Below are 22114 nucleotides of genomic sequence, written 5' to 3'. Positions count from 1 at the left end.
TGTGGTTAAATCAGTATTTCTTTCCACCTTCAAAGACAAGAAAAAGGTCACACTGCCAAGTGTATATATAGTAATGGAGCTTTAGTCTGGTGGCAGTCTATCACTGAGCAACATTGGTATTTCTTTTTTTTTTTTTTTTTTTTTTTAATTTTGAGATAGTTATGTGCTGTGTTCCTTAGAGTCTTGTGAAGGTGCTGAAACTGGCCTCAAACTTGTGATCCTTCAGCCTTAGCCTCCCGAATCTCTGAGATTATAGGCAGATATCACCACATCTTACTGAATAACTCTTTAAATATAAAAAAATATGACAAATCAATCCATTTTCTCTGTTGCCTTTAAAGCCACTTCCCTCACACTGGAAAACAAGCCCTCTGAATCTGGGAGATTTTCTACAACTGATCAAAATATATTTCTGACTAGTTTTTTTTTCTCACATATGAAACTACCCATGTAGAGAAGCTCTGTGAATGTAAGAAATGTGGAAAGTGTTCTTATATTTTCTGTTTCCTCTATGGACTGGGAAGATTCTTTTGGAAAGAATCAGGCCAAAATGAATACATTCTATGCATGTAAGAAATAAAAAGCTCAGGTGTTCTAATTTGTTTAGTTTTATGAATGCATTAATACTGTAAAAAATCCTGTGGATAAGCAATGTGGGGTTGTATTCAACTTTCCCAGTTTTTGTAATACAAAATTATTCATATCAGGGACAAAACTTCTGCTCTTTAAAACAGGTTGTAACACTTTCAACTTTTCATGTCCCTTTGAGCATCATGGAAAAACTCAGTGTAGAAAAGCCTTGTATGTAGAAATGTAGTGGGACCTTCAGTTGATTCAGATCCAGTTGGACTTTTTCAGACTTGAAGAAATTTTTCTTTTCTTTTATTTATTTATTTGTTTTGTTATGAGAGATTCAACCCGGAGATACTTAACCACTGAGCCAAATCACACTTCTTTATATATATATATTTTAAATTTTGAGACATGGTCTAATTGGATTGCTTAGGTCTTAAGTTGCTGAGGCTAGATTTGAACTTGTGATCCTCCTTCCTCCCCCTGATGTAGTCATGCAGTGCCTTCAGCAGTCAACTTTTTATGAGAAAATGATTGTAGGTGTGGAAAAGTGTGTGTTCCTTCATTTCTACTCTGTCTATTTATAGGTAATGAAATGCACCCTGGAGTGGGCATAAGGATGGCATCAGCATGAAGACAAGAAAGCCTCATATTTTTCCGGGTTAAATCTCTCTTATTATTAGATTCAATTTTTCTGTTTTTTAGGGTATTTTTTTTTGCATCTCTAGTCAACTCTCAAACATTATGACATAATCTTGTATATACTGTGCATACACTTGTGTGTAAAATCTTGTATGCAGTATAATTTTATACATAGAAATATATGGAAAAAATTTAGAGTTTTCATTTTTCTATTTTTCTTAAATATGTGTTCTCTCATTTAGTCCACTTTTTCCAATAAAGGACTCAGCAAATAAAAGATATTTAAAATTCTGGTCTCATAATTTAAAAACATTTTTCCAGGCCCATGTTTAGTTCAGATATTTTCTCCTCAAATATTTTATGACTTTTATATGTGTTGTGACAAAAGAAATATTGTGAGAGGTATTGGATATAATTCTTAGGGTCAGAGAATGGAGGGGGTGAGAAAAATTACATCATCAACATCATCAAGTCTGAAGTGCTTGAGCTCTGAAATCAATCCCTAGCACTTTTTATTTTTTATTTTGATAGAGGGCCTCACTGTGTTTCTGAGGCTTAGTTTAAAATTTCAATTCTTATGCTATCAGCATTGAGATTACAGACACATGCTACCATGCCCAGATCCTGTATGTTTCCTGAAAACCTGATCCCAGGTTTATGCCATGGTGAGGGCATCTTACCTTACTGTGGAACCATGGTACACTGCCCTGAGATTTCCCAGGTGTGTTCCACAGGGTTGGCAATTCTGCCTGATGTGTGGAGCCTTTCCACACTCTTCCCCTATCCCGGGTACCCTGCAAAGAAAAAAGAGCGTGACTTCCAGCAGAGAACCTGGCTTCTCATCTGCTGTAAGAGTGAGATTTCAGTGATCCACATTAACCTGCCATGTCCATGACATAAACTGTATTCATGTCATCTATGAATGGCTGTGATTTATAATTTAAGGTTTTAGTTGTAGTCTGTGGTTACCACAAATTATATTTAACCAAAAATGCGTCCATCAAGTGGGAAAAAGGGTTGAGAATGGAATGATTTTTTTATCTCTTAGTAATTCTTATTTGCATAGTGCTTTTTTGGTGGTCCACATTAAGACCATTTTTGCTTTGACTTGGAACAATTTCATAGCATATTGCTGGAATATGCATGAGAATTAAAAAAAATGGCTCCTGAATTCACCAATCTCTATAGAGTCGAACCAAATGGCCTTTGACAAGTGTCATAGGATGCCTGTGGCTCTACTTCAGGTACTACCTAAAGCTTTCAACCAGATCTTCATTGTACAGTACATGCTGTGGAGAAAGCGATTTCTGCTCAGGGTACGGTTTTTACTGCCTGTCCCGGGTTAAACCTCACCCACACTCTAGTATTCTAGTGTCATGGATCTTGTGTGGTCATTGATAAGTTTCTTACGTACTTGTGTCCAAGTATTAAATGTATCAAACATACTAAAGATGGGGTGATTGTCACTGCTATCTCTGTTACCAGCCTTTAGGGGTACATCTCATGGTGTTCATTTAGAAACAAATGGTCAAAAGACAGTGCTCTGGCACTTTTGTTTTCAATAAATGCAGCTTAAGCTACCAAATATGCACTTAGTCTTTAAAAGATAGTTTTGAAATCTCCCCAGGAGTACTGAAAACTTTCATTCCACCTAATAAGATGTTTTGGCAATTGCCTATTTGATATTTCTGTTTAAATAGAAATATTGCATAGTGGCATGTAACCACTTGATGCAGTCAGAATTTTTATGTGAAAAATCCATTTGCCAAAGGCAAGAGTTGCATGCTTGCTACTGCCCAGTGTGAAGCATATGAGTGAATGGAACTTTTCTGGGGTGAGGACATTCTCTGTAGAGTTTAGTCCTGGTGAGTACATCAGTGCAGAAATCAGACTTCTGGGAGAGTCATAGTATCTTCTGTGAGGATGTGCCTACCACTTCTGGTCAATAGTGTAGGCATATAGCTGGCAGGTGGATGGCCACCTTTTGATGTATTTAGGTGAGTATCTGAGCCAGTGGGAAGAGAATTAAAAGATCATTTGATTAAATGAGAATTAAAAGATCCTTTGCTATACTGATGACATGATTTGGATGCCAAACCCCATTACAAATAACCTCTTGGGCCTTGAGACACATTTTATTTCACGCATGAATTTTCCCACAAAATTCCTTAGTGAGATGCTTTTGTGGAATGAACTGGGATGAATATAAAGAGATTTATTTAATGACATAGTGTACTTGACATTTGCAAGACCTGCAGCAGATTTAAATTTTAACACTTGTTATAATTTTATGAAAAATTGTAAAATTCTCAAAATGCTTTTCAATCACCAGGTGTAGTGGTACACAGCTGAAATCTTATTTTGTCAGGATGCTGAGACAGGAGGATTGTGATTTCAAAGCCAGCTTTCAGAAATAGAGTTTCTAAGCAACTCAATGAGTTGCATATGGATCAGGTTTTAATAAACTGTTTGATGGGTGGTTGGAACTGTCCATTATACCATTTTCTTCTTTGGATTCTCAATCATGGTTTAGCAGTTCAAGAGTGCTGTGAAATGACCAAGTTCAGTCAAAAGCAAGTATTGGATTTAAAAAAAATAATAATACTGCAAAGGCCATGAGTGACAGTTCTTTCTCTGAGAGCTCTCAGTAATTAATGTGACTTAATGACAAATTATTGTAGTATCATGTGATTTTACATAGAATGTTTTTACTTGCTAATAACTTAGTTATTGCAACATCCTGATACATGAGGTTATCAATCTAATCTGTTCTTTTTATGTTGGTTTGAAATGATATTTAAAGAATAATTTACTGTTCTCAATTTTTTTTTACCAATTTTTAAAGTTCATACCATAATTAAATATCTATTGCTCAATAAATACTCAGGACTTTCTACCAAATTAAACAAACAAAAAAATACATTTGTCCATCCAAGTTTAAAATAACTGAAGTTCATTTAAAAGTTTTTGCTTTTATATTAAGTAAAGATACATATATATAAACATTGCAGACATTTTTGAGTGCATAATTTTGTGCTCTTAAGAGCATTCACATTGATGTACAACAATCACCACCAAGCATTGTCTGTACAAAATATACCTTATGAAAATTTTTCTTCTTTTCCCGTAGTCCCAGGCAACGACCTCTCCAATTCTTGTCTCTGTTGACATTTGTGGCTAATTAATGACTGGTTTCTTTCACAAAGTATCTCTTCAGTGTTCATCATTATTGTATTCTGTCTGTATTTACATTTTTGTAACCCCAGATAGTTTATCATTGGATATATGTATCACATTTTGTTTGTCATTCACCTGAAAAACAGAGTGGATGTAGCACTCAGATAGCTGTTTTAGCATTTTTTTGTTTCTTTGTGTGCACACCAGTGGTGGAAATGCTGAATCATTTATTCATTCAGGGATAATTTTTTTTTTGAGGAATCAGTGTATTTTTCCACAGTGACCTCACTGTTTGAAATTGCCACAAAATCTTGCAAAGCTTTAAGTTATACAACTCCTTGTCCAAATGCATTTTGTGATTAATTTTTGAATCACAGTTTTTCTAGTGGATGTGAAATGACTTCTAATTGTGGGTTTGATCTTCATTTCCCTGATGATGCAGAGCATGTTGTAATGTTTCTGTTATCCACTTAGATATTCTCCTTGTAGAAATTCAGACTTCAAGTTCTTTGCTCATTTTCTGGTTGCCTTTTTGATTCAGCTGTAGGTCTCCTTCATATTTGCATATTATTTCTAATCATATGTATGATTGTGAAAATATTTCTCCTGCTTTACAGGTACTGCCTCTTCTCTGTCTTTGTAGTGTCCATTGATGCAAAAAAAGGTTTTAATTTTGATAATATCCAACTGATATTTTGCATGTTATTTTTATTTTGGTGTCATATCAGGAAGTCACTGCCTAGTACACTGTCAAATACAGTATTAGAAAAATTTCTGTTTTACTCTTTCATAGATAATGCTTCTCTTCTACCTCAGTTCTCACACTCTGCCTACCTTCCGTGACTCCTGGCCACATCACACTGCTTGGTGCTCACCCTCGTCCTAGTCTCTCAAGTGCTCTATCCCTCCCCATTGCAAATGGCATGTGGACTCCATCCTGCTAATTATTAATATTAGTTTTCTTTCAGATGTTTTAGGATCTTGGACCCAAGAAGTATTTCTAATGAAAATACTTTCAATAGAACATTTCTCATTTATTGTTGATGTTTTTATGCTATTCTCATATAATAGCAAAGATATTTGATTTCTGAGAATTTTTTTCTTTTACAGTGTAGAATCTATTATTATTTTTATACATATTTCTATGATTGTCTGAAAGCATCCATTAGTTATCGTTTATTATTTCTCTCTTTTCTGTTTTCTTTTATTTATTTGTTATTATGTGGTGCTGAGGATTGAACCCAGGGCCTCACACGTGCTAGGCGAGTGCTCTACCACTGAGCCCCAGCCTCAGCTCCTCTTTTCTATTTTTTCTTAACGTCAATTATCTCATGCTGTTGCTTCTGGCTCATCTTCCTTTTGTTAGATTTATCCAGTTTGACCTATAAAATTTTATTTCATATTTTTGCCAATCATTGTAATTAATTTTCCAATAGACTTTTCTCTTTATCCCTTAAAATTAAAAAGACATGGGGCTGGGATTGTGGCTCAGCAGGAGATCATTCACCTAGCATGCGTGAGACCCTGTGATCAATCCTCAGCAGCATATAAATATGAATAAATAAAATAAAGGGAAAAATTAAACAGACATGGTATTTTGATTTAATGACAGCTGATTCTTCCCCAAAGTTGTGAAATTTCCTGTAAAGTGAGCATTCTTTCAGTCACTTCCAACCTAGCAAATACACTTGTTTGTGGCTGGGTGATAGTGAGAGTATCGTTTGTGTGTGTGTGTGTGTGTGTGTGTGTGTGTGTGTGAGAGAGAGAGAGAGAGAGTGTGTGTGTTTGTGCATGCATGTGCACACAAGATTAATTGTTTGCATCTTTAGGTTTCATTATGTGAGCTTTACTCAAGTCTGTTAAACTTCAGCTCTAACATAATACATAAGCCAAAAAATCACAGAATTTTGGGGAGTACCTCTCAAAATTGTCCAATGATCCACTTCATGAAGAACAAAATCCCCTATAGTCCTCTGATCTGCATATTGTCAGGATGACAGTTCCTTCTTCTACTTAGGCAAATGAAAGGTTTTCTGTCACATGTTTTTTTGAAGGGCCCATAAATCTGTGGTTTTGGTGCATAAGCATCACAGAAGCACAGAGACATAACACAAATGCTGTTTGTGAAGAGCTTGGGCACAGCTGGGAATCTGAAGTGAACATGGGGATAAATATCAGATATGGGAATGACATTCTACATCACTCTGGAGATTGGATGAAGACCAAAAGGAGACTAGATGGAGGTGAACAGTGAAAAGCCAGAGTATGAATTTCCTGACTAAATATGTGAGGTCTTGGCAGTAAAAATTCAGTATAAATTTTAGAACAAAAAAAATATGTTTCCTGACTTAAGATGTCCTGCACCTGGAAGTGCTGAGAAAGCACCACTTGCAGAGGAAAAACCATATTTCCTTACAGTGAATAAGAAAAGTGAAATTCTGGTAATAAATCTTAATGAATAAATATGGAAAAATAGATCCCACTGTGAACATTTTTAAAGAATTTTGTAATATGGACCTTTATAGGATGCATTTACATAAATTTTTTATGTCTATGTTCTGGGAAAACAATTGCATATAATAATTTGAAAGTTTATTTATGGATATAAGACATTCTTATTCTACTGAAGTTAGAAAAATTTTATTCTGTACATTTTGAAGTTTCTTACAAAACAATTTTGTCATAATTTATCTCAGAAAATATTAATCTCTACGGAAGAACTTGAGATTTCCTTTTCTCAAATGCATAAATCTGGTTCTTCATTTCTGATGTATACCCTAAATGGATAACACACAGTCTGATTCCACAAAGAAATTTTCAAAATTGACTTAATAATCATTACTTAACATACTGATTCTTGTGGGTCACTTTATGTTGAACCATATTAAAGGTCTGTAGCATCTTATGATGAGTGTCAACTGATTTCATCTTGTTGCAATTGTTTCCCTCATTAAGAGTTAGTCTTGTTGGGCACACTGTCACTCACATATACTTCCACTGGTCCAAGAGGCTGAGGGAGAAGGATTGCGCCCTTTCACAGCCTTATCACTTTGTGAGGTCCTGAGCAACTTAGGGACACCCATTGTCAAAATAAAAACTAAATGGTCTGGAAATGATCCTCAGTTGTTGTGCATTCCTGCTCAATCTCCAATTCAAAATAATAAAAAAATATAAAAACAGATTTAGTGGGTTTTGTTTGTTTGTATTATTCTCATCTTCCTAATCGCAATAATTGACAACCTATCCATGATCATTTTCATCCTCCTGGATATCCATCTCCTCCACATACTTCTCTATTCCCTGCTTAGTTGTCTGTTGCCCATTGATCTAAGTTACATCTCCACAAATGTCCCCAAGATGACTTTGGCTTTCCTATTTCACTGAATGTGGAGTTTAGTGTTTCTTCTTTTTTCTTTAATAAGTGGAGACACACTATTCCTGATATCTGTGGCTTTTTTACTGTGTATTGAACTCAAGGGCACTCAGTCACTGAGCCACATCCCCAGCCCAATTTTGTTTTATTTAGAGACAAGGTCTCACTGACTAGCTTAGCACTTCAATCTCCCTGAGGCTAGCTTTGAACTGGTGATACTCCCATCTCAGCCTCTGGAGCTTTCAAGATTACAAGCCTGCATGACTGCATCCTATGAAACTGGGTCTTTTTATAAAGAGATTTATCAACTTCTGTGCTTGTTAAAGTTAAAACATCATCCCAGGGTTTCATCAAATGACTTCCACACCACTCACAATCAAATCAAGCCTTTATTGAAACACACCAGTGGATACTGACCAGATAATAAAGCTGTTCCCCTGATCAGCCCTGAACAAGTGCAATGGCACTCCTTATAAGCCTGAAAACCACAAAAGGGACCTTTGGGGGTCTAGGCAATGCAATCAAGCCAGGTTACAGAAGCGGAGGAGTGTAGTCATGTGGAAGGATTCTTAGCCAATCACAATTAGTCCAGTCACCCAGTTACAGAAACAGCACTGTTACCCTGGTTACAGAAACAACGTTCCATTAGGTTGTTCTGTGTTCTTTGTTTTAAAGAGAGAGAGAGAGAGAGAATTTTTTAATATTTATTTTTTTTAGTTTCTGGTGGACAGATCATCTTTATTTTATTTTTATGTGGTGCTGAAGATTAAATCCAAAGCTCCTTGCATGCCAGGTGAGCGTGTTACCATTTGAGCCATATCTCCAGCCCAAGTTCTCTGTTCTGAAAGGTTTCTATAGCAAAAGGAAAAGAACATCTTGCCCTGTCATGACCCTTACAGTTGGCATGGTGTTTTACAAAATGGAGTCACTCTTGCTTTACTATCACATGCTCACACCACATATGCACTCCATATCTCTTGCTGCTGATTCAGGACCATCAATCATTTTCTCTGCAATATTTTCACCATGTTGGCTTTGGCTTGAATAAACATCTAGGTCCAAAAGCACACAGTGTTTGTGAGCACCACCCTTTACCTTAGGTTTGAATTAACTGGTATCACTTCTTCCTGTGGTCAAGTCTTTCTTGATCCCTGCCTTATATATTCATGGCAGGAAAAAGGGCCTACTCTATACGGAGCACCCACTTCACTGTGGTGGCTTTCTGATAAGCACACTTTGCTAACTCTAACCCACAGCAAAGATCCCTCTGGTCTTCAGCAGAGGGCAAAATTTTGACTGTCTTTCAAATCACCCTCACCCCAATGCTCAACTCCATCTTCTACAGCCTGAGAAACAAGGAGGGGTTGGAACCTGAACAGACAGACTCAGTGGATCTGTTTTATGTACTGTATATAAACATTTTGCCTCTTTTCCCAGGACTTAGCTGCAAGTCCATTCAGCAATATGTAGTAATTGAAAAAGTTTATTTTGTACCAAGAGTTTAGAGACTAAAATCAATCTAGAATATAAATACCCTGCTGAGGTCTTTATAAAATTGTCTTATAAACATGTGTAATTTGAAGTAAGACATTAATTTTGCATTGCCCACTAAATATAAATGTGTTTATTTTCTGCTAATTTGCAATCAATAAGGAGATTTTTTTTCTTGGTCTCTTGAAACAAGATTGGAAATTGTCTACCTGGATGGGCATTAGAATAAAATTTTATTCAATTTTTCTTCTTATATTTTTCTATTTATTGTTTGTGCAAATTCAAAACAAAGAATCATTTTTTTCTGAGTAATAACTCTATAATCAAAAGCAGTAAATTTTGTATATTCTTCCTCTCATTGTATAAATCTAATCATCAGTTATTTTTCTTTGAACTTTTAAAAAAATTATTATAGGATACAGCAGAGAACTCATTTGGAATATTGAAGTCTTCGTTCTAAATATCACATGTCAAATTAATGCTACTTTATAGGGGCTTATTCCTAAGGAAATAAACATCAGTGAGCACTGGGAAGTTCAAGCAGAGATCAAGGGTGAGGACAGGTGAGCCATAAGATGTACAAGCCAGGGTTCAGTCTAATGAGTGGAGTTAGGAATATGAAGCCCTTTCTGTCATCCTCCTCACCCACCACACAGAAGCCATTGACTTCTCACATGACCTCTATTCCTAGTGAATCCCACAATGTCTGCCAAATGAGGGTTTCCTTTTTACTTGCCACATCTCATACAGTGACTGAAATGGGTTATGGAAAGCAATGATGCACTAAGAGTTTCAGTCATACTTAGCACATATTACAAGGTGATGTTAATAATATTTACTTGAGAAAAATTTCAGCTCTTTTTACTGAGTTTTTTTCAGTTTTTCAAAATGATTTGGTATAATATTCTCATAAAAATTATATGAATCTGCAAAATTTACAATTCTCAAGAAGTAATTTATGTTCAAATACTATGTAACTCTTGCTGGAAATGAATTTTGTATCATTCAGGGTTTAAACATTAAAAAAAAGAATTGATAAAGAAAGAAACACACACACACACACACTTTTTTTGGCAGTATTGAGTGTCCAAACCACAGACATGCACCTATAAGGCAAATTTCCCACCCTAAGTTATACTCTCATTTAAATTTAAATACAAAATGTATCAACAGCATTCAAAAGATTCTCACAGTATTTCTAACTTGTAAAATTTATACAAAAAATTGAATGTGTGCATGCTTCAGCCTAGCTATGTTTTACATCTTATCTTGAATTACAAAGTACCCTTGATTTTTTCTTTAGTCTTAATGATTTCTACTCTTAATGGTTCATCTGTCTCTTTACAATAGCATTTTGAAGCCAAATCTTACTTACTTTTTATCTCTAAAATCTTTCATTAAACTTTAAATTTTATTTCTGTATCTCAACCTGTGAATATTCATCTCATAGGAAGAGTGCTCCCATCCTTAGAATTCAAAATGTGTGATCTGCAATACATCCTTGTTAGGTGTTCTTGCAATGATCATGTGAGAACTTCTCTTTAGTTATAAGTACCTAGTGAAGCCTAATACCTAAGTTCCCAAGAACATCCTGTCTTTCATATGAGATGGTAAGCCTGTTGCAGATTCCACAGGGAAGTGTTCTGAAACAAGAGAGAAAACTAGCTTCTCACATTGGCTACTTCCATGGCCACTGCCACCAGAGCTTCATATCTCTCCTGGGAAAATGTTTGACTCCTCTGTTACATCTGCTGCTGCTGCCATAACTACTGTATCTGAACTCAGTCCATCCTTTGGTCCCTTGGCAACAAGGAACCCTGAGTTTGTCCAAGAAGTGTGTTTGCACCTTGTGAGAAGGACAAAATAATATCTCTGTGTACAAACCTGTACATAGAGCAAATGTGTGAGCCCTGCTGCTAAACTGAACTCTAATAATGCTGTCCCCTGCTAAGATCCTCAGCCTTCATGCATGCTCAGATATAAAATGATGACTAGCCAACACAGCACAGCATAGCCTCGTTGGAACTCTGTGAATGTGCAGAGGTCTGTTCACCAAGGCAGCCCTGGGAAGGCGAGTACAGGGTGTAGGAGGTAAAATGCAGAATTCAGATATGAAAATGGGTGGGAATGTGCGATGGGGGGAATGACTGTTCCCTCCAAAAACTCATGAATCATAATCATCACCTTGTGTTGATGGTTTTAAGAGGTAAAACTTGTGGAAAGTGACTCTCATGTCATGAATGTAGGGACTCTTCAATTGGATCAGGACCTTTGAAAAATGGTTCCTAGTGAGTTTGTTCACCCTCCACCGAGTGAAGACACGGAAGAAGGCACCATGTTAAACAAGAATGCAGCCCTCACCAGACACTGAATCTGTAGGAATAGGTTTACATTTTATATACGCTTTCTACCTTAAGGTACCTTGGTATCACAGATTGAATGCACTCAGGTACAATCTCTGCTGTTCTTGTCAGTTGCTTTCCCTGAAAAGGCCCTGAAGGACACTGAATTAATCAGAGGTGCTGAGTGCAGGCCCTGACCTCATTCCAGGCTGCAAATGGTGGAGGCAACCAGAACCCTGGTGCACTGTTTTTTCACACACCCATCTCCTTGGAGAACTTTTGCATCTCTCTGAACTTAGTTTGCTTGAAAGCAAATGTCAGCACTTGCCCATAATATCAGTAATGGCACCACTGAAACAACATGCAGACTGGACTCTTCTAATACCCACTTAAGTTAGACCTCAGATGCCAGAAGAAAAACAAACAACTCTATCAGCAATTTTCCCAGCAGGTCATAGAATCAGCCTGCTGTCTTTAAGACTCTGTGTTTTGTTCTTAGCATCTTTTTATGAAACTGGCAACAATTTTTAATGATTTGGGCAGATTTATTCTCCAAAATTTATGAAGTTTTGGTATGAGGTGTCTCCCACCAAGCTCTTCCATAAGAAAAGATTCTTATAAACCAATGAAAACATTTGAAGATAGAATGAAGCACACAGTTTGAACAGTTCATTTAAGCAAATGGATTTAAAACATCAATGAAGAGAGAATTATTTTCTAAAATGCTTCTATAAAATGCAAAAGTTGTCCTGCAAAATGATGAAGCTGGAGTCCCAGCACCAGTCACACATTAAATATACAGTCATTCATGGTCAAGAAATATAGAAAAAAAAGTTCAACATATCTAACAATTAGAGATATGCAAATGAAAACTACCTTGCCATTCCATCTCACTCCAGTCAGGAAGGCACTTACCAGGAATTCAAGGAACAGTAAATATTGGTGAGAATGTGGGGAAAAGATTCACTCAAACATTACAGGTGGGACTGCAGATTGGTGCAACCACTCTGGAAAAGAGTGTGAAGATTCCTCCGAAAACTTGGAAGAGACACATCATTTGACCCAATTATTCCACCCCTCAATTTATAACTAAAAGGAAATAAAATCAGCAAACTACAGTAGCTCAGTCATATCGATGTTTATAGCAGCTGAATTCATGGTAGCTCTTGTGACCTTTAGCAGATGAATGGTTAAAGAAAATGTCACACACACACATACACACACACACACTCACAAACACACACACGGGAGGGTGGGGAGGAAAAAATAAAATTCCATTGAATTAGACAAAGGGAAATTATGGGATGGGAGGCAGAGGGCATAGAAAAGGGAGTAGACTGAATGGGACAAAATATTTCTATGTTAATATATGACTAAAGACCAGGGTAACATCACATCATGTACAACCAAAACCCTGGTTCCTAATAAATTATACTCCATGTATGTATAATATGTCAAAATGTACTCTAATGACACATACATCAAAAATGAACACATTTTAAAAAGTGAGAAAACAATATGCTCATGAAGCACACATAGATGCAAATACTGAAATTACTAAAATCACAGGGCAACATGAAAAAAAAGGAAATGTTGATGATCTTGGGAGAGAAAAAGGTGTCTTAGAAATTATACTGAAGGTACAATCAGCAACATTGTTTTTATTTTTTTTTTTAATTTAAATTTTCTGGCATGAAGTATTGAACCTATGGGCACTTAACCACTGATCCACATGCCCAGCTCTTCTTTATATTTGATTTAGAATAAGATCAAATGTATGCCATGAGGTTATGTAGGCAATAGTAGCAGAAAGGGAAATAGAACAGAGAGGAAGGACAGAGGGACAGCTGGGCAGCAGCACTGAGGATGTCACTCCAAGGAGATGCTACCGCAGCCCTCAGGCTCTGGAACACTCTGCAAAGACTGAGCAGCAGGACCAGCCCTGGAGGGAGCCTGCTGGGTCATCAGGGCAGCAGCAGAGAGAAGAAGGTTCCAGAAGCTCATGCCCCCTGGCAAGTGTGTAGGGAGGACTGAGGACTCAGGCTCTGTCTGGACCAGGGGAGAGGACAGTGGGTGTGGCATGAGGCCATGTCTTTTCTGGAGCTCCCACAGTGGGCTCAGGTTGAGCAGAGAGCTGAGAAGAGGAGCCCAGGGTGGAGAGTGGACAATGGTGACTGAGAACAGCTGGGGCTTCCATGGCGTTAGCAAAATACCCCAAACAACTAGGAACCCTTGAGGCCTGGGCCCATCAGCATGGCTGAGTGCTGTTTAGGGACAAGCTGGGACCTACTGAACCACCTGTCTAACCCCTGGCTCAGGGGCTGTGGCATAGTAGGCTCTCAGCAGATCTGCTGAGTAACTGGACCAAGCACTAGCCTCTGAAGGAAACTAGTACCATGGATGTCGGGGGCAGCAGGCACCATGGCCCTACATGCTGGATCTTCCCTCTGTACCAGCACCCTCCCTGCAACCAGCTCCCTAAACTCCTAAATCACTAGGAGAAGGATTTCTAGAAATAAACAGAATTCACAGCTCAGGGTGAACCTGGAGGCCAGCTGCAAATCATATGGTGGTCAGAGCACCCCAGGGGGCTGTCTCCTGAGCAGTCAGCACAAATGCAATCACTTCTCTTGGGTAAAGCTGTGGGACGAACATGAGGCAGACAATGTCCATGTTCAGCAGTGCTCACTGGGCCCCACTGTCCCATGGTCTACAGAAGCAAAAATTGCTTTTCGCCCCCCCCCCCCGTCCAAGCTCTAGGGTGGGCACATCAGAGGCTTTAAGTGGGTGTTATTTGAAGTTGTCCATCTCAGGCTCAGACTCTGAGTACAACTACATGACTGCTATTTACTTCCCAGTTTGGAAATTGGATAAGATGATGGTGAATGTGTTACCATAGAAAATGTCTCATTTTTGAATTATTTTTAACTTGATTTTATGGTAGATTTTTAAATATTTTATCTGACAACAGAACAATCTGGATGCTGGGTGAGGAGGGTGAGGGGCTCCCTAGGGTTGAGGACCCAGGAAGCTCCTCTGAGCACATCCCTGCATCCTGCAGGTGAAGTTCAATGTGCAGGATGCATTTTGTGGGGGGTATTTGCTAGGCCAGTTCCTCTCCACTATGAGGGGAGAGTCACAGGTGTCAGGACTGTTGGTGCTCCCAGGAGCCTGGGTTTCCTTTTGGGAGTCAGAAGCCTGAGCAGGTAACCTCTACACATGTGCCAGAGGTTTAGAATCCTCTCCCCATTGCTTAAGAGGAGGACACATGTCTCCCACCACAGGGGTGGCTGAGGTCAGGGCACAGGGCCAGGCTCCCTGAGTTCCTCTCCTGCAGCGATGATGCCTGCTGCAGCTTTGCTTTGGTTTCCATTTCTCTTCTTTACAACTGGAACAATGCATGGTCTCTGTTGGTGGAAATGTTGATACATTTTAACTTTTTATATAAGTTTTTTGTATATTTTATATTAGTAAATGATAAAATGCCATAATAACTGCACAGATGTTATGCAATAATGACATCCTAGATTTGTGATAAAACTTTATATATTTAGTCGCATGTTTTGTCTTTGAGTTTATCAAATAGTTGCAAATCTCTAAACATGTTCAATTTACTAAAAAGATTTCTGTATGAGTGTGCCCTTGTACTTGAAACCCATGATGTTCAAAGATCAGCTGCATATGGTGTTTCCTACTACTTATTGGGAGGTTGTTTGGGGTCTTCTTTTGTGCCTCTGAGGTTTTGACAGGAGCTCAGAAATTGGTGCCTCGTGAAGAAGCAAAGGTTGGAACTTGGCAGGTGTGGGTCTTACCTCTCTGGAATGACAGAATACCAGGTGTGAATAAAAATGAAGATGTCAGCCACATTTCCTGCGTGCTGACCAACTCTGCCTCTCTACAGGTGACATTTACTTAGCACATGGGTGCCTGTTTCTTTCTGGAACTTGGAAATAATAATAATAACCCTAGCAGAGCCTCCACACCACTGTTTATTTACTGTGAGTACATAAACCCATATTGTGCTTCTTTAATCCTGGCTGGGAGTCCATACTGCAGCATCAGCCATTGTCATTACTGGTGTTGACACCTCTCCTCAGGTGCAGTAGAGATGGATGAAAACAATGGCACCCCCAGGGCCACTTCCTCCTCCTGGGTTTTTCTGACCACCCTCTACCTGGAAAGGGTCCTCTTTGTGGTCATCCTGGTAGCCTACCTGTTGACTCTACTGGGCCACACACCATCATCCTAGTGTCGCAGCTGAATCTCACCTCCACACACCTGTATACTTCTTTCCCATCTCCCCATCCTTCCTGGACCTCATCTTCACCACCAGCTCCATCCCCAGCTGCTCCACAACCTGAGTGGCCAGGACACTCAGACATGGAGGTTGCAAAGTCCAGCTCTTCCTGTTCCTGGGCCTTCATGTAGTGGAGTGACTACGGGTGGCCATCATGGCTTATGACAGGTTTGTGGCCATCTGCAAGTTTCTGCACTATATGACTATTATGCATCCACAACTCTGCCTGGTCTTACCTTGGCTCTGTGGTGGCCAACTCTTTGATCATTTCCCCAATGTCTTTGCACAACATGGTGAACCACTTCCTTTCCTGTGTGAGATGCCCACCTGTGTCCGCTTGTCCTACATCTGCACTGCTGTGGAGGGCATCACCTTTATCCTGGCCATGGGCATCTTGCTCTCTCCCTTGGTCTTCATCTTGGTCTTCTATGGCCACATGATCAGAGCTGTGTTCAGAATTCAGTCATCTTCAGGAAGACAGAGAATCTTCAACCCCTGTTTTTGCAACTCTCCTCGCTGGTGACCTAATGCTGAGTTCACAACATCTGACTCTTCCAATAATTCAACAAGACAACAAAGAAAGCATGCATCCATACAGAAGAACCATTTTCAATATTCCAGACATGGCTCTGTGACATTAAGGATCCTTAGGAAGAGAGGGAACTGCTGGACCTCTTTAAATGCATATTGGGAAAACACAAGGGTAGGGTCCATGGAACATTCTATCACACAAAGGGCAAAAGGGTAGGATTACAATAGAGCAGGTGAGTGTCGTTCAACCTATTGTGTGACTACACCTGAAGACACATTTTGCTATCCAAGCTGGGACAACACCCCAAGTCACTACAAAATGTAGTGATTGGTTAGAACCTGCTGCTTCAGGACTGGAAGGTGTGATTATTCCAAGTGGCTTCTCCCCTTTCTCTCTCTCTCTCTCTCTCTCTCTCTCTCTCTCTCTCTCTCTGTGTATATATATATATATATATATATATATATATATATATATATATATATATACATATACATATTAAAAAAGGGAACTGAAGAATTGTATCGTTCAGCCACTGGATTCTTGGACCAAGGTCATCATGACCTACTATTGAAACACAAAAAGAATTAGTAGAAAACATGTGATTTCAATAACATAACTTTAGAAGATCCAAGTTATTATTATTCTTCTATCAAACTCATCAGAAGATTCTTAATCTTTTTTTTCAATTTTATTGTGAAGATTGTGTTTGGCAATAGTAACATAGACATTTTTATTTCGCATGGCATTTAAGCCTTTCCACAATCCATGGAGCAGAGAGCTATTTTGCAATATTCATTACAGTGGATTCTAGAGCATTTTAACTTAGTTTCAATCCTTCTATCTGCATTTATCTGTAAATTATTAAGAAAATCCATATGTTGTAAGTTGAGATATAGCCATAAAGCCTGTAATTGTAGGAACCAGGAATAATATAAAGTAGTCACTTCAAGGATCATGAGACTAGGAGCTGGACTAGGTCTGGTCAATTGGCATTCACCTGTTTCAAACCTGAACATTAACTTCAGCATTTTATAGTTCTGAAATATCATCACGCAATAACTAGTGTATAATCAGATAAGTTGTATTCATACAGGCTACAGGATATTCATCATCCTTTCTGTTAATTCTCACAGTTAAGGAGTCTATTAGGTCTGTCAGTGATGTGAACATTCTGAAGGTTGAAGACAAACATCAAAACATCCTTTTGAGTGCCATCTCACTGAGGGTTAGTGTATTACCAATAAACCTCCAGGTGTTATGGCATCCTTGTCTAATCATCTTTGTCAGTTCTGGGAGACCACTCTAAAATATGACCATTATTTCTAGACATTTTATGTTGCACTGGCAAGATATTTGCACAATCGGTCCACTTAGGAAAGGTACCAATTTCTATTGTAGAATGATTAGGGCAACAATACCTTCTTGGATCTGTTATGTAAATAACTTTCCTGTATAGGAAAAAATCTGTTTTAATTATCTTTCTGACAATTGTGCAGATATATAGTCTTAATTCCTGAAGACCAGCATAATTTGCTGGTTTACTTTTTTTATATGCTGTCCTCTTCTGTAAAGATACTTGCAGAGAGTCTTTTTGCCATAGGATCAACATATAAGTATAACTGACCATTATAAGCTATACAATTAATCTGGTTACATGGGTGGACTTTTCCAGTATACACTGCAAAGCATATTAAAGGAGGACGAGAGAAATGGGTCCATAGGATTTTGGTCATAATTTTTACATACCTGACAAGCTTGTGAAGCTTCAGGGCTCTAAATTTTGCAGCTGAAAATTTTCCTTTCTGTGTCAGACTTTTCAATCATTATCATGATGACAGTTGTAACCTCTCTTACAAAATCTGAATACTTTACTAAATCATATTCAGTAGAAGTAAGACTCTCAGCATCACAGTTAAGAAAATTTTTGAAATATTTGTAAGATCTAGTGAATCCTATGTGGTTCTTTTTTTCCCCTTTTTTTATTTAATAAAATTGAGTAAAGGCCTGCCATCAGCCATAGTATCATCAGCTAAGTTATAGACAATAGTACAAGTATTTAAATACTAAGAAAAGATTTGTCATCATTAATTTTGACAAAAGTTATTTAAAGGGACTATGGCAAAAAAGAAATTCATTTTGTTTCTAATATTAGATTTAATTTTGACTTTAATTGAATTACCAAAAATAACCAATCCACAAAACTACAACTATCTTATATTTGATAATGGGGCTAAAAGCATGCAATGGAGGAAGGATAGCATCTTCAACAAATGGTGCTGGGAAAACTGAAAATCCGTATGCAAGAAATTGAAACTGAATCCCTTTCTCTCGCGTGCACAAAAGTTAACTCAAAATGGATCAGGGAGCTTGATATCAAATCAGAGACACGGCGTCTGATAGAAGAAAAAGTTGGCTATAATCTACATACTGTGTGGTCGGGCTCCAAATTTCTCAATAGGACACCCATAGCACAAGAGTTAATAACTAGAATAAACAAATGGGACTTACTCAAACTAAAATGTTTTTTCTCAGCAAAAGAAACAATAAGAGAGGTAAAAAGGGAGCCTACATCCTGGGAACAAATCTTTACTCCTCACACTTCAGATAGAGTCCTAATATCCAGAATATACAAAGAACTGAAAAAATTAAACAATAAGAAAACGAATAACCCAATCAACAAATGGGCCAAGGACCTGAACAAACACTTCTTAGAGGAGGACATACAATCAATCAATAAGTACATGAAAAAATGCTCACCATCTCTAGCAGTCAGAGAAATGCAAATCAAAACCACCCTAAGATACCATCTCACTCCAGTAAGATTGGCAGCCATTATGAAGTCAAACAACAACAAGTGCTGGTGAGGATGTGGGAAAAGGGTACACTTGTACATTGCTGGTGGGACTGCAAATTGGTGCAGCCAATTTGGAAAGCAGTATGGAGATTTCTTGGAAAGCTGGGAATGGAACCACCATTTGACCCAGCTATTCCCCTTCTTGGTCTATTCCCTAAAGACCTAAAAAGAGCATGCTACAGGGACACTGCTCCATCGATGTTCATAGCAGCACAATTCACAATAGGAAGACTGTGGAACCAACCTAGATGCCCTTCAATAGACGAATGGATAAAAAAAAATGTGGCATTTATACACAATGGAGTATTACTCTGCATTAAAAAATGACAAAATCATAGAATGTTCAGGGAAATGGATGGCATTAGAACAGATTATGCTAAGTGAAGCTAGCCAATCCCTAAAAAACAAATGCCAAATGTTTTCTTTGACATAAGGAGAGAAACTAAGAACAGAGTTGGGAGGAAGAGCATGAGAAGAAGATTAACATTAAACAGGGGTGAGAGGTGGGAGGGAAAAGGAAAGAGAAGGGAAATTGCATGGAAATGGAAGGAGACCCTCATAGTTATACAAAATTACATACAAAAGGAAGTGAGGGGAAAGGGGAAAAAAACAAGAGGGAGAAATGAATTACAGTAGATGGGGTAGAGAGAGAAGATGTGAGGGGAGGGGAAGGGGGATAGTAGAGGATAGGAAAGGCAGCAGAATACAACAGACACTAGTATAGCAATATGTAAAACAGTGGATGTGTAACCGATGTGATGCTGCAATCTGTATATGGGGTAAAAATGGGAGTTCATAACCCACTTGAATCAAAGTGTGAAATATGATATGTCAAGAACTATGTAATGTTTTGAACATCCAAAAAATAAAAATTAAAGAAAAAAATTTAAAAAATGGAATTACCAAAAATAAATACAGTAAGTTGTATATAAAATTTGTACCTTGAATTTAGTTCTAGATAAACTTAAATAGTTATTGTAATTTGGAATGAAGTAAGACAAGTTTTATAACTTAGGAGTCACGATCTTTCCTAGGGGCATGAGTAAAATATAAACATCTATCTAAAATATAAAGTCCATATGTTAAATAAGCCTAGAATAGATATTTTGGTTTTTACCATTAATTAAAAAATGAAATAGAGAAATTAATAGTCTTTTTTCTATGAACCCATGAACAACTATTGTTATAATTATCAAACTTAGTAAGTAGGAGAGTTTGTGTCTCAAATATCAATGAGTAAAAATAAGTCAACAGTATTGTTTCAGATAGTGATTTAATTAAAATTTTATATGGCATTCAAATAGCAGTAACCTTGAGGGATATATGTTAAAACAATTTTGTGTAGAAAGCAACAGCTTTATGAGCATCTTTCCTAAATTTATATAATGTAGCAAAATTAGCTTGTTACATGTATAATTTGTGACTTTACTGATTTCAAGAATATCAATGTAAAACAAACAAACAAACAAAAGAATATCAATGTACCTAGGGCATTATCTCATATTATTAAAGTTGAGAAAATATCTATCATGTTAAAAGTTTCTTATTGAAATGAGCTATTGGCTATTGAGCTGATTTTTGTGTGTGGCTGTTTGCCTACTATTTTTGGTGTAATTATGTTTAGGGTTATTTTTCTCAGTGATAAACTGTTGACAGGGGCTCAAAGTAAGGCCCTGTTTCAATGTTTAGAGATCTCTAAAATCTGTTTATAACTTAGAAGTGGATTGAAATTTTTAACTAGGAAGCTTATTTTTCATTGGATAAGATTAACATTTTAATTTCTCTCTGTACATTTGCCTTTTTAATTTATTTGTTTGTTTGGGCTCCATTTAATTATGGTGTAATATCTAACTTGGCTAGGATTCCATTAACCTGTGAAAACCTCTTGGAATGCCTAGGTCTAACTGGATGATAAGCCCATCTTTTGAAAATGAGCAGTCCCCTCTAAAATTAGTATACTATACTGTGTTTTTAAGTCTCTCCATGAAAATGGTAGAATATTTTAAAAGCTTACTAAAATTATTTTCTTGGCATTTTGTTTACCTGTAGGATTCTCAGTGGATAGAGTAGTATATAATTCTTACCATATTTTTTATGAATAATAAGTCCATTCAGAGAACTTATATAATGCCAATGAATTTCCAACTAGCTTTGCAAACTTTATTGCTTAAAATCAATGTAGAACTTTGCCGCAGTCCGGCTGCAGCAAAATAACCAGGGGGTTACGAGGAACTTGTGTACATTGATACAGCAGGAGTGGGAGCCATTTATTGTAGGCCAGGAGGGGTATATATACACTCCAACAGCTTATCTTAATTAACATAGTCTAGATACAGCAGTCAACCAATAAGGAATCTCCACACTTAATGGCTCTCTGGCGCTACCCCACAAACCACTACCCCTGGCAAAATGCCAGGCGCCATCCCGACTTTTTAACAGACTAACAGAACTTTAATTTAGAGAAAACCAATCTTTTTTTTTTTTTAAATCTTTTATTTTTTTTTTATTTATTCATTTATATGTGGTGCTGAGGATCGAACTCAGGGCCTCGCACTTGCTAGGCAAGCACTCTACCACTGAGCCACAACCCCAGCCCCAGAAAACCAATCTTAATAAAATTTTTTTTTCAAATCTCATAATTATTTAACAGACAAAAGTAATATGCAAGAATCAGAAGTGTCTTTGAATCAATCAAATTTATGGAGAACTGTCAAAATTGGAATCTAAATCAGCAGTTTAATAAATTTAGTGTTTAATCAAGGATGTGAATTTATTTACCAAAATTAATCCTTCTCTTAAACAGTTTGAGTCATCAGATATAAGCTTAATAATA

General features: G+C 37.4%; 1 pseudogene; it reads left to right on the top strand.

Annotated features, from left to right (window-relative positions):
- The first annotated feature begins 13464 nt into the window (after positions 1 to 13464).
- Positions 13465 to 16418, top strand: LOC143639914 (olfactory receptor 2W3-like; annotated as a pseudogene).
- Positions 16419 to 22114: the final 5696 nt, after the last annotated feature.

This window comes from Callospermophilus lateralis (genome assembly GCF_048772815.1).
Source record: "Callospermophilus lateralis isolate mCalLat2 chromosome Y unlocalized genomic scaffold, mCalLat2.hap1 SUPER_Y_unloc_1, whole genome shotgun sequence".
In the NCBI taxonomy this organism is placed as follows: domain Eukaryota; kingdom Metazoa; phylum Chordata; class Mammalia; order Rodentia; family Sciuridae; genus Callospermophilus; species Callospermophilus lateralis.
Note: the sequence above shows the minus strand (reverse complement) of the source record. Positions and strands in the feature narration are given on the sequence as shown.